Raw genomic sequence first — 8,242 nt, forward strand, 5'->3', positions numbered from 1 at the left:
TGTTGAGGAAAAGGAAATAGGAGTGTTTCCACTGCCTCTCTCCCAGATTCATAATGAAAAGTATGAACAGTAGAGAGGTAGGATTTCTTTATAGGAAAAACACGATGAATGAAAGCTGTTTCTAAGTGTGAGAATATTCTGGAGGAGACCTTGCTAATTAGAAAGTCAAAGAGCTATTGTGTTCTCTCCAGGGGAATTTTGGAGGCAGGTGGTGACCTGAAAAGAGTAGTATTTCTAGAAGGTTCCCAGCTTACAGACAAGGCTCCCCTCCTAAGTTGATGTTGGAGAGGTGTCTGAAGGGATGATGTAGTCTCTAAAAGTCCGATTCTATGCTCATTTGTCTGCTTTGCCTGTGGATTTTGTAACTCTTAGAAGAGACCCGCCATGCTTGCTTGTTTGCTCCTTCTGTAGTGACTGGGCGGGCGCTCATGTGAGCAACTCTGTGCTGTACACGGAAGAGACAAAGAAGCATACTCTACACATGCTCACTACACGGTATAGCTGCCTGAGTGCTGGCTGCCAGCGACCTGTCTTAGAGCCTTCACATATGACCTTGTTTAAAAAATGTCTTCACAGATGACTTCTTGTCATTAGAAAATTGCTTTGGATTTCTATAATCCCAGTGGCCGAGATCTCTGTGTGAGATATAGCCGTGAGAAACAGAAGAGAAGACAGTGTGAGCTCAGAGACGGATAGGGGAAACAGAGCCACAGGACAGGGCAGCTGGAAAAGCCAAGGGCCAGTCTCTGCTCTAGAACTCCGGAGTGAGGGTGGCCATTTTCATTCTGGATTGAGACAGTTTGCTTTAAAGGAGAGTGAACACATCTGTGTATCTTGACGCCACTTAACTCTGTGGTGGTTTGTTACGACAGGAAACCCAAGCACACATACACAACTACACATATGTAGCTTCACATGTGAGAGATACAGATCTATTAGTGTATGAGGCCGACAAGACTGTGTCTAATAATATGGAACAGAAATTTCCCAAGGGAAGACGGACACTGCACACTGAACTGAAACCGTGGCGAGGGCTGTCTTAGGTGAGGAACAGGGAGCTTTTGAGCCAGCCACTAAGGCTGAGACTAGCAGGATGAGATAATTTGCCACCCCATGAGCACTTGTTCTGCACACCATGATGCGCTAGGTTCTTCACACAGCTGCCTTATTTAACCCTTTAAGGGAAGCACACTACTATCTCCATTTTGCAGATAAAGAGACTGAGACTTAAAGAATGGATTATTCCAAGTTTCAGGTGTTAGGGCTGATCTAGTCCTAAGCTGACTCAGAAACCCCAGTCTTCACATCTATTTCCCTTTCCTTAGGCCAGGGAATCCAAGAACAGCATGGAGCTTGATTTTCTAGGTAGAGATACCCATCCTTGTGAATTCATATGTGCATTCAATTGTGTCTGTAATATACTGTTTCATTAGAGTCTTCCACCACACCTGGCTATTAGAATCTTTCTGTTTCCTCTAGTGCTCATTGTCCATTTGTGGGTCTCTGTGTTAATTCCCATTTGCAGGGTCCTTCCTGCAGGTAGCGCGGGGGGAGCCGGTCCAGCCAGCCTCTTCCGGGGGGCTGAGCGGGATGGTGGGTGTGGACAACTCAGACCCTCCCCACATTAGTTACCAGGGAGAAAAAAACCACACTGAGTCGGGAGTCTGTCGAAGCAGGATCTCGATTTATTCCAACACACAGGAACTTATATAGGACTGAGGTAGGGGATGGGAAACTTGGGATAGGGTAAGGTGATGTGAGGAGTTAAGGGCCAATAGTATTCCACCAAGCAGGCAGGTAGCTAGGCAGGGGGCAATCTTGCATCAGATCTGGCTGAGTCACCCCCACGTGGAGGTTACAGGTTAGAGACAGGTCACCAAACTCTAGTCAGGCTCAAGAGGTTACACTGGGCCTCACATCCAAGCCCAAAACTCAAGTCAGGCTCAGGAGCTTACACTGGGCCTTGCATCCAAGCCTTTCTTAGGCCCAACACCCATTTACTGCAAGAAGAAGCCTTTCTGATGAAAGTTCAGTGAGGCACTGGTATATGGGTATAGCAATATGTTATTAGGAGTTATTTTGTTGCTATGTTTTTAGCAAAATAATATTAGTAGATTTTTCTCAAGGCCCATGACCTATTTAGCCTTGGGTTCTTACCAATTTAGCAATGTAGCGTGTGGTTCCATCTTATAGAGTAGGTCTTAAATTCAATCAAAAAGTGCTTGACTGCTCCCATAACACTTATGTCACTATTGCACCGGTATATCTCTCAGGCAAGCCACTGTTGTAGGTCACAGTGTTTGTGGCTATGTGACATTGATGATTACCTTTCTCATCCAGCAGCACAGTAACTTCTAGCACCTTGAACTCTAGCCGGGAGGAGGGAAGCTTCTCGTTGCATACCAGCTTGACTTCTCCATATTTGATGACCAAAGTAAGTGTTGCCTTTAGCTCTAGTACCTTTCCGTCAGCTGTGGAGAACAACAAATAACCTTGCCAATAGCCTGTGATATTTGGGGGTAATTTGCCAATCACTCAGCAAGACATACCCCATTCTTAGCACTGGAGGTTTTGCTGGGAGGCATACATTGTCTAGTCAGGGTGTTGTCTCCCCACTTAAATTGCTTTATATATGTATATATTTTAGGATATTTCTACAGTGGTAGGTTTCTATATAGTTTTTCAAAAGATCTTTAGTGTTAGTGGTCCCTCCCCAATTTGCTCCTTTCATTTTTTAAAAGGACAGTTCATAACCAAAGAACTTTTTTATAAACCAAGTCTTCATCTGGGATTTTTTTACAAGGTTGACACTGAGACAAGTATGCTAGGAAACACCGGTAGAAAAGTGACACATGGAAGTGACCATCCAGGTGAAGGGTTCAGAGTCAAGAAATCTACCGGTGTGGTACCTGAAAGCTAGTCCTACAGAGCCACTGTAAAAACTAGTGTAGGGCTCAACCCGGAGGGGAGTGTGTTCAACCTTGTGGGGACGTTCCCACATCAATGCCTGGGAGCTTTGTGTTGAGTGATGATCCTGGTGATCACAACTCTCCCACGCTTTGACCTGCACAGTCATGGTCAAGGCCTCTGACAGAGATATGTGGGCACATTTCCTCAAGAGTGTGTAGTTTGGCTACAGAATTTGGTTAGAATGGGTAAGAGACATTTTTACAGGTGATTTAGGAGGGTCTATCTTCCAGGTTCCTGGTTCTGTAGCAGCATAAGGAGAAAGAGGCTTGGAAATTTTCCTGGAAATCTCGCACTTCAAATCTGGACATATTGTCATCCGGAACGACTGAAACTCTCTACTCAAATCAAGATTCGTCCTCAAGCTGTGCATCAGCAACTGACTGAATTGCCCTGCACTGCTCCCTCCTTCTCTTCTACACTAGGCAACTGAGCTGATTATGACTTGAACCTGCCTCTGTTTCAGTTGAGAGGATACAAGGCAAATGAGCAACGATGAGGGTGAGGGTGAGTGGACCAGACAGAAACATCTAGATAAGGAGAAAGGTCCTTCATGTGGAAGTCATCACAAATTCTGTGGTACGGATTAGGCATTGGAGAAAGTGTGCCAAATCTTTCTTTTGGGAAGGTGAAGCTTACAGGATGGCAAGGTCAAACATCTTCCAGAACATCTCACCTATCGGGACGAGCCCATGGAAGCAGCCACCATGGCCCTTGCAAAACTACACACCACGCTGAGCCTGCTTTGTGTCAACAATGGTGACCAAATCGGCCCAAAGGAGAAAGGGAGGTGGAGAGACCACCATGGAAATGGATTCCTTTATCCTCTCACAGTGGCAAGAAGGAAATAAAACCCCAGCCAAATTAATTGTTTACGGAAGAAGGAAGGGAAATATTTTCTTTGCCAACTATTTTCAGCAGTTGCTGAGGAATGTCTAGAGAGGGAGGAATAACATCTTTGCATTCCTCCCCAGGGATGAAATGAAGCAAACTCTAAATCTTTCGAAGAAGCAGAAACAGTCATAAGAAACCTCAGAAGTTGGTTCTCAACCTGTAGGCCAGAGGTCCCAGGGATATGTCAAATGTCAGAACTGCCAGATGTCAGAATATTGTTAGTGGCCTTAGCACGTCTGAGACAAACTGTCCCAATGGAGAGCAGGTCACACTTGGAGCCTCAGTAAAGGCTGTGTAGAAACAGGATAAGGGGAGCTCCTGGAATAACCAGGATGAACCAACTGCAGATGAACTGCTCTCACCTGCTGTCAAGGTGTCTAGGACCAGGGCACATTTCAAAATAGTATGACATGTGTTCTAAGAACATGTGAACTTGTTAAGGAGAGAATTGCAATTGAGAAGACAGATCTTGAGACAAGAGGATGTGCCATGCCACAGGGACAGAGTGGGAATTGTCACGTCAGTCTGGCACTGCAGGAACAGATTACCATGGGAAGAACCTACGCTTTAGTCTGCTTTCTGTTGCTATGATAAAATATTGTGATGAAAAGCAACCTGGGGAGGAAAGTGCTTATTTGGTTTATACTTCCAGATCACAGTCGTCAGGGCAGGAAGTCAAGGAAAAACCATGGATGAAGGCTGCTTAATTGCTTACTGGCTCAGCTAGCTCGCCTACATGGTCTAGTACTACACCCCACCCCCACCTAGGGATAGTGGCCCCTGGGCTGAGCCTTCTAGCATCAATCATCAAGCAAGGTGATATTTTCTTCACATGGCCACAGACTGATCTGAGCAAAGAAATACTTTAAGTGAGGTTCCCTCCTCCCAGGTGACTCTAGGTCATGCCAAATGAACATAAAAACTAACCAGGACAACCTGCATTGTGGTGTTTCCATGGAGACCAACAGATGAGTCCACAGGTTTAGAATTGACCAACCTCAGGAGGTTCAGGGGCACCGGAATTGTCCCTAGTTTTCTGGCATGTGACCCTCAGTCCTGAGTGTGCAGGACGGGTAGGTAGGAAGCATCATTAGGGTGACAATCCAATACAAAGACAGTTGGGTGTGGGCCATGAGGGGTTACTTTTCATTTTGAAAAACAAACGCTGAAGATGGCAGAAATGGCACCTGAGAGACCAAAGGAGGCTTCAAGGGGAGGAACAACTGAAAAAAAAAAGGCAGGTCTTATGGGTAGATGAATTTTAAAAGTGGTTTCATGGAACTGGAAAACAAGATGCTGAAGGGAGCAGCACTCTGTGGAGAGAGCTAAAGATGCAGAGGTGGCAATAGGTTTGCCACAGCATGTTGTTGTTGAAGAGGACAGGTCCCTTGCGCTGCCAGGAAATTCGGGACACCACCATGCCCACAAAGCCTAGTGGCCCCTGCTAGGCCAGGTTGTCACTTAACCAGCAGGCCCAGTCCATGGCACCTAGCTGCTGCTGCTGCCGCCACTGCCACCGCTGCTGACACAGCTTGCCCTGCCAGTGGAGAGGAGAGTCAGGGCCTCAGCTGCAAGCACAACGGGCCTGCCTAGGGAGCCAGTGGGGCAGCCAGCAGGGAGGTTGTGCCTGGCCTGGAGCTCGCACAGGTACTGTCCCTGAATGCTCTGCCTAACCTCACGATCACCCTGACTCTGAGCGACAAGATAACTGAATTCATTTTTCTGGCTCTCTGAGAGGCCTCTGTGATCCTAGCTGTCACTGGAGGCCATGTTGGCATCCATGGTCCCTGTTGCTGATGGAGAACATGTTGATATCCGCGATCCATGTTGTTGCTTGCTGCTATGGATAAGGAAGTTCCTTTTCACAGTGGTATCAATGGCTGCAGACTCACAAATGAGAATGAGAGACATGAAGACTTCCATGACAACATCCCTCTAAAAGAAATAGTTCAGCCAGAACTGTGATAAAGATGCTGAAGTGTGACTCCTCACAGTTGATGTCTTCTGGTGGTGGGGGAATGGGGAGAGGACTCAGTTTTCCCGGAGTTTGGCCATGCTCCAATGATTACATGGGCGACACAACTTTTTTGGCATATTTTTTGTTTTGTTTTCTTTGGGGGGGGGAGGTAGGGAGAGGGTGCAAGCATGGAAGATAGACCTGGGAGGAATGGGAAGCAAGTGTGATTGGGCACATTGCATGAAACTCCCAATTGCTTAATAAAAATATTATGTTGGGGGAAAACATAAAACACTACCAAGAAAAAAAAAAGAAAAGAAAGAAAAACAATGCTATGAGCTAGCTGCTTGTGTGTCTCAGAATTTGGAGAATCAGCCCCAGCAGGCCCTGACATTAAAGCACAGAAGACAGAAAACAAAGACTGTTAGGAGCAGTAGGTAGCACCATTTTCTTGATTTTTTTTCCCAAAGCTTTTTATAAAAGATCAAAATTATTTGCATTTTAAGTTGTAGCCTGTCATGGGCAACATAGACTGGCTTAGTGTGTTTGTGGCTCTCCTAATAGAGTAAGTTCATATGTGTGCCCCATGCCTCACTTGGAACAGAATTGAAAATCTTTGTCTAGAGAAGGGCTCATATGCATAAGTACAAAACCTTATTCATTAATAATAAACCCAATGGAGACTTTTAATCATGTTTTAAAGAGCTGCCATTTCAAAGCAACCCAGTGGAACCAAAGCCTTTATTATTTAAGAGATGTTTTTTATGCCAAGACTGTTGATATCACACTTTGAAAGTGAATTAATGATGGGCTTGCATAAGCCAGACAAACAAAGCGATGTCAAGGACAGCCCCTCACTGGAGAATGGTGTGCAGAATGGTGTTAAATGGGATTCCTGTCTCAATCCCACATGTTGCAGCTCTGAACTCTAGTTCCCCTTTCATCTCTTGGGCTGTCCTGCCAAAAAGAAACAGAGAATTACTCATAACACTGAGGCTCATAATATGTCATTTTAAATTATATTTTATTTATTTGTGCGTGCGTGCATGCGTGCGTGTGTGTGTGTGTGTGTGTGCGTGTGTGTGTGTGTGTGTGTGTGTGTGTGTGTGTGGGTGTGTGTGGGTGTGTGTGGGTGTGTTTGGGGAACTAACTTACGAGTCTTTTCCTCATTTAGTCATCTCACTGGCTTACTATGCGTCGTTATCATCAGTTCCATTTTCAGGTTGGCTCTCTAGTAGGGGCTGACTGAGAACTCCTTGCCTAGCACCCTTGAGTATGGCCAGAAGCAGCAGGTAGCCACAGGATGGGCACAGATTCTGCACTGGACCTGAAACAACAAGAAAGCAATGACTACGGCTCATTCTTAATCACAAGGAGCTTAAGACCCTGTTTCCTGGGCTTGCTGCACCAGCCGGGTCTGAATCACTGAGTGAGGCCCAGAGGGCTGAGCTTTTGGAAGCAGAGCACATGCTTTCAAAGCCAGTGCTAGCTCCTTGGAGCTCAGGGTATCCTAGTGCAGCACAGTGGCCAGGAAACAGTGCCAACAGCCCACTGGTGCCCAAAAGTCTAATGGTCACGTTGGAAAAGCTCTCCTGGGCCATCCAGTTCAAAGTGGCCCTTCTCAGCTCTGAACCCTGGGATGTGGGTGACCTCACTGACAGCAGTCTGTGCTTGAGGGACCCATTCAGCCCTCTACCCCTTTATCAGGGTCAGTAGTGGACAAGGTGGAATGTCAGGACACCACTTCAGAAAAACATATTCTCATTCTCTTCATTTGCAAGAAGACATTGGAAGGCCAGGAGAGGGAGGCCTGAAGGAGACTTCATTCACTCTGCTCAGGAGTTTGTAGCTGGCACTAAGCCACCCAAGGGTCCGCCTGCAGTCAATCCACACCACACTCATCCTCAGGAGTTCATGGTGCCCTCGCTCCTTGGAGAGTGAGAGATGACATGGAATTAACAACACTTTCACTTTGCCATATAAAATTTCTAAAAATTCTGTTTACTGTCCTCATCAATTATTACACACACACACACACACACACACACACACACACACACACACACACACTTAAAGGGCACTTAACCACTAACTTGTTAATTCATTATTGTAAATGCTCTCATTTATTCATTGCCTGGTGAAAACATGGTGCAGGTTACTAGAGATAATTATGACTGTTTACAGAGTACTTACTGGCACCCAGCTTTTTTCTGTTCACTGTTTGTCTCGCGTTCTTTCTATTTAAGTCCGTAGCCCGTTCCCTTTAGCCTCTCACAGAATGACAATCTATCTTTCCCATCAGCTTGGATCCAGCCATAGTGCTTTGCTTAGAGCTTTTGTTGATGCAGATACTGAGGATTAAGCAAGGCTCAGCTGGAAATGACATCTATCTGTGATTAGTAACAATGCCTGAGTGGGAAGGAA

The 8,242-nt window shown here is 45.9% G+C and overlaps 1 long non-coding RNA gene across 1 annotated transcript; it reads right to left on the minus strand.

The window, feature by feature from the left end:
* Positions 1 to 6,508: 6,508 nt before the first annotated feature.
* Positions 6,509 to 7,139, minus strand: LOC121133418. The gene is made up of 2 exons (XR_005870245.1): positions 6,974 to 7,139; positions 6,509 to 6,775 (listed from the first exon to the last, which is right to left on the minus strand). It is a non-coding gene; the product is annotated as an uncharacterized LOC121133418 (long non-coding RNA).
* Between the last annotated feature and the right edge of the window lie 1,103 nt (positions 7,140 to 8,242).

Source organism: Mesocricetus auratus, unplaced genomic scaffold (genome assembly GCF_017639785.1).
Source record: "Mesocricetus auratus isolate SY011 unplaced genomic scaffold, BCM_Maur_2.0 Super-Scaffold_100022, whole genome shotgun sequence".
In the NCBI taxonomy this organism is placed as follows: Eukaryota; Metazoa; Chordata; class Mammalia; order Rodentia; family Cricetidae; genus Mesocricetus; species Mesocricetus auratus.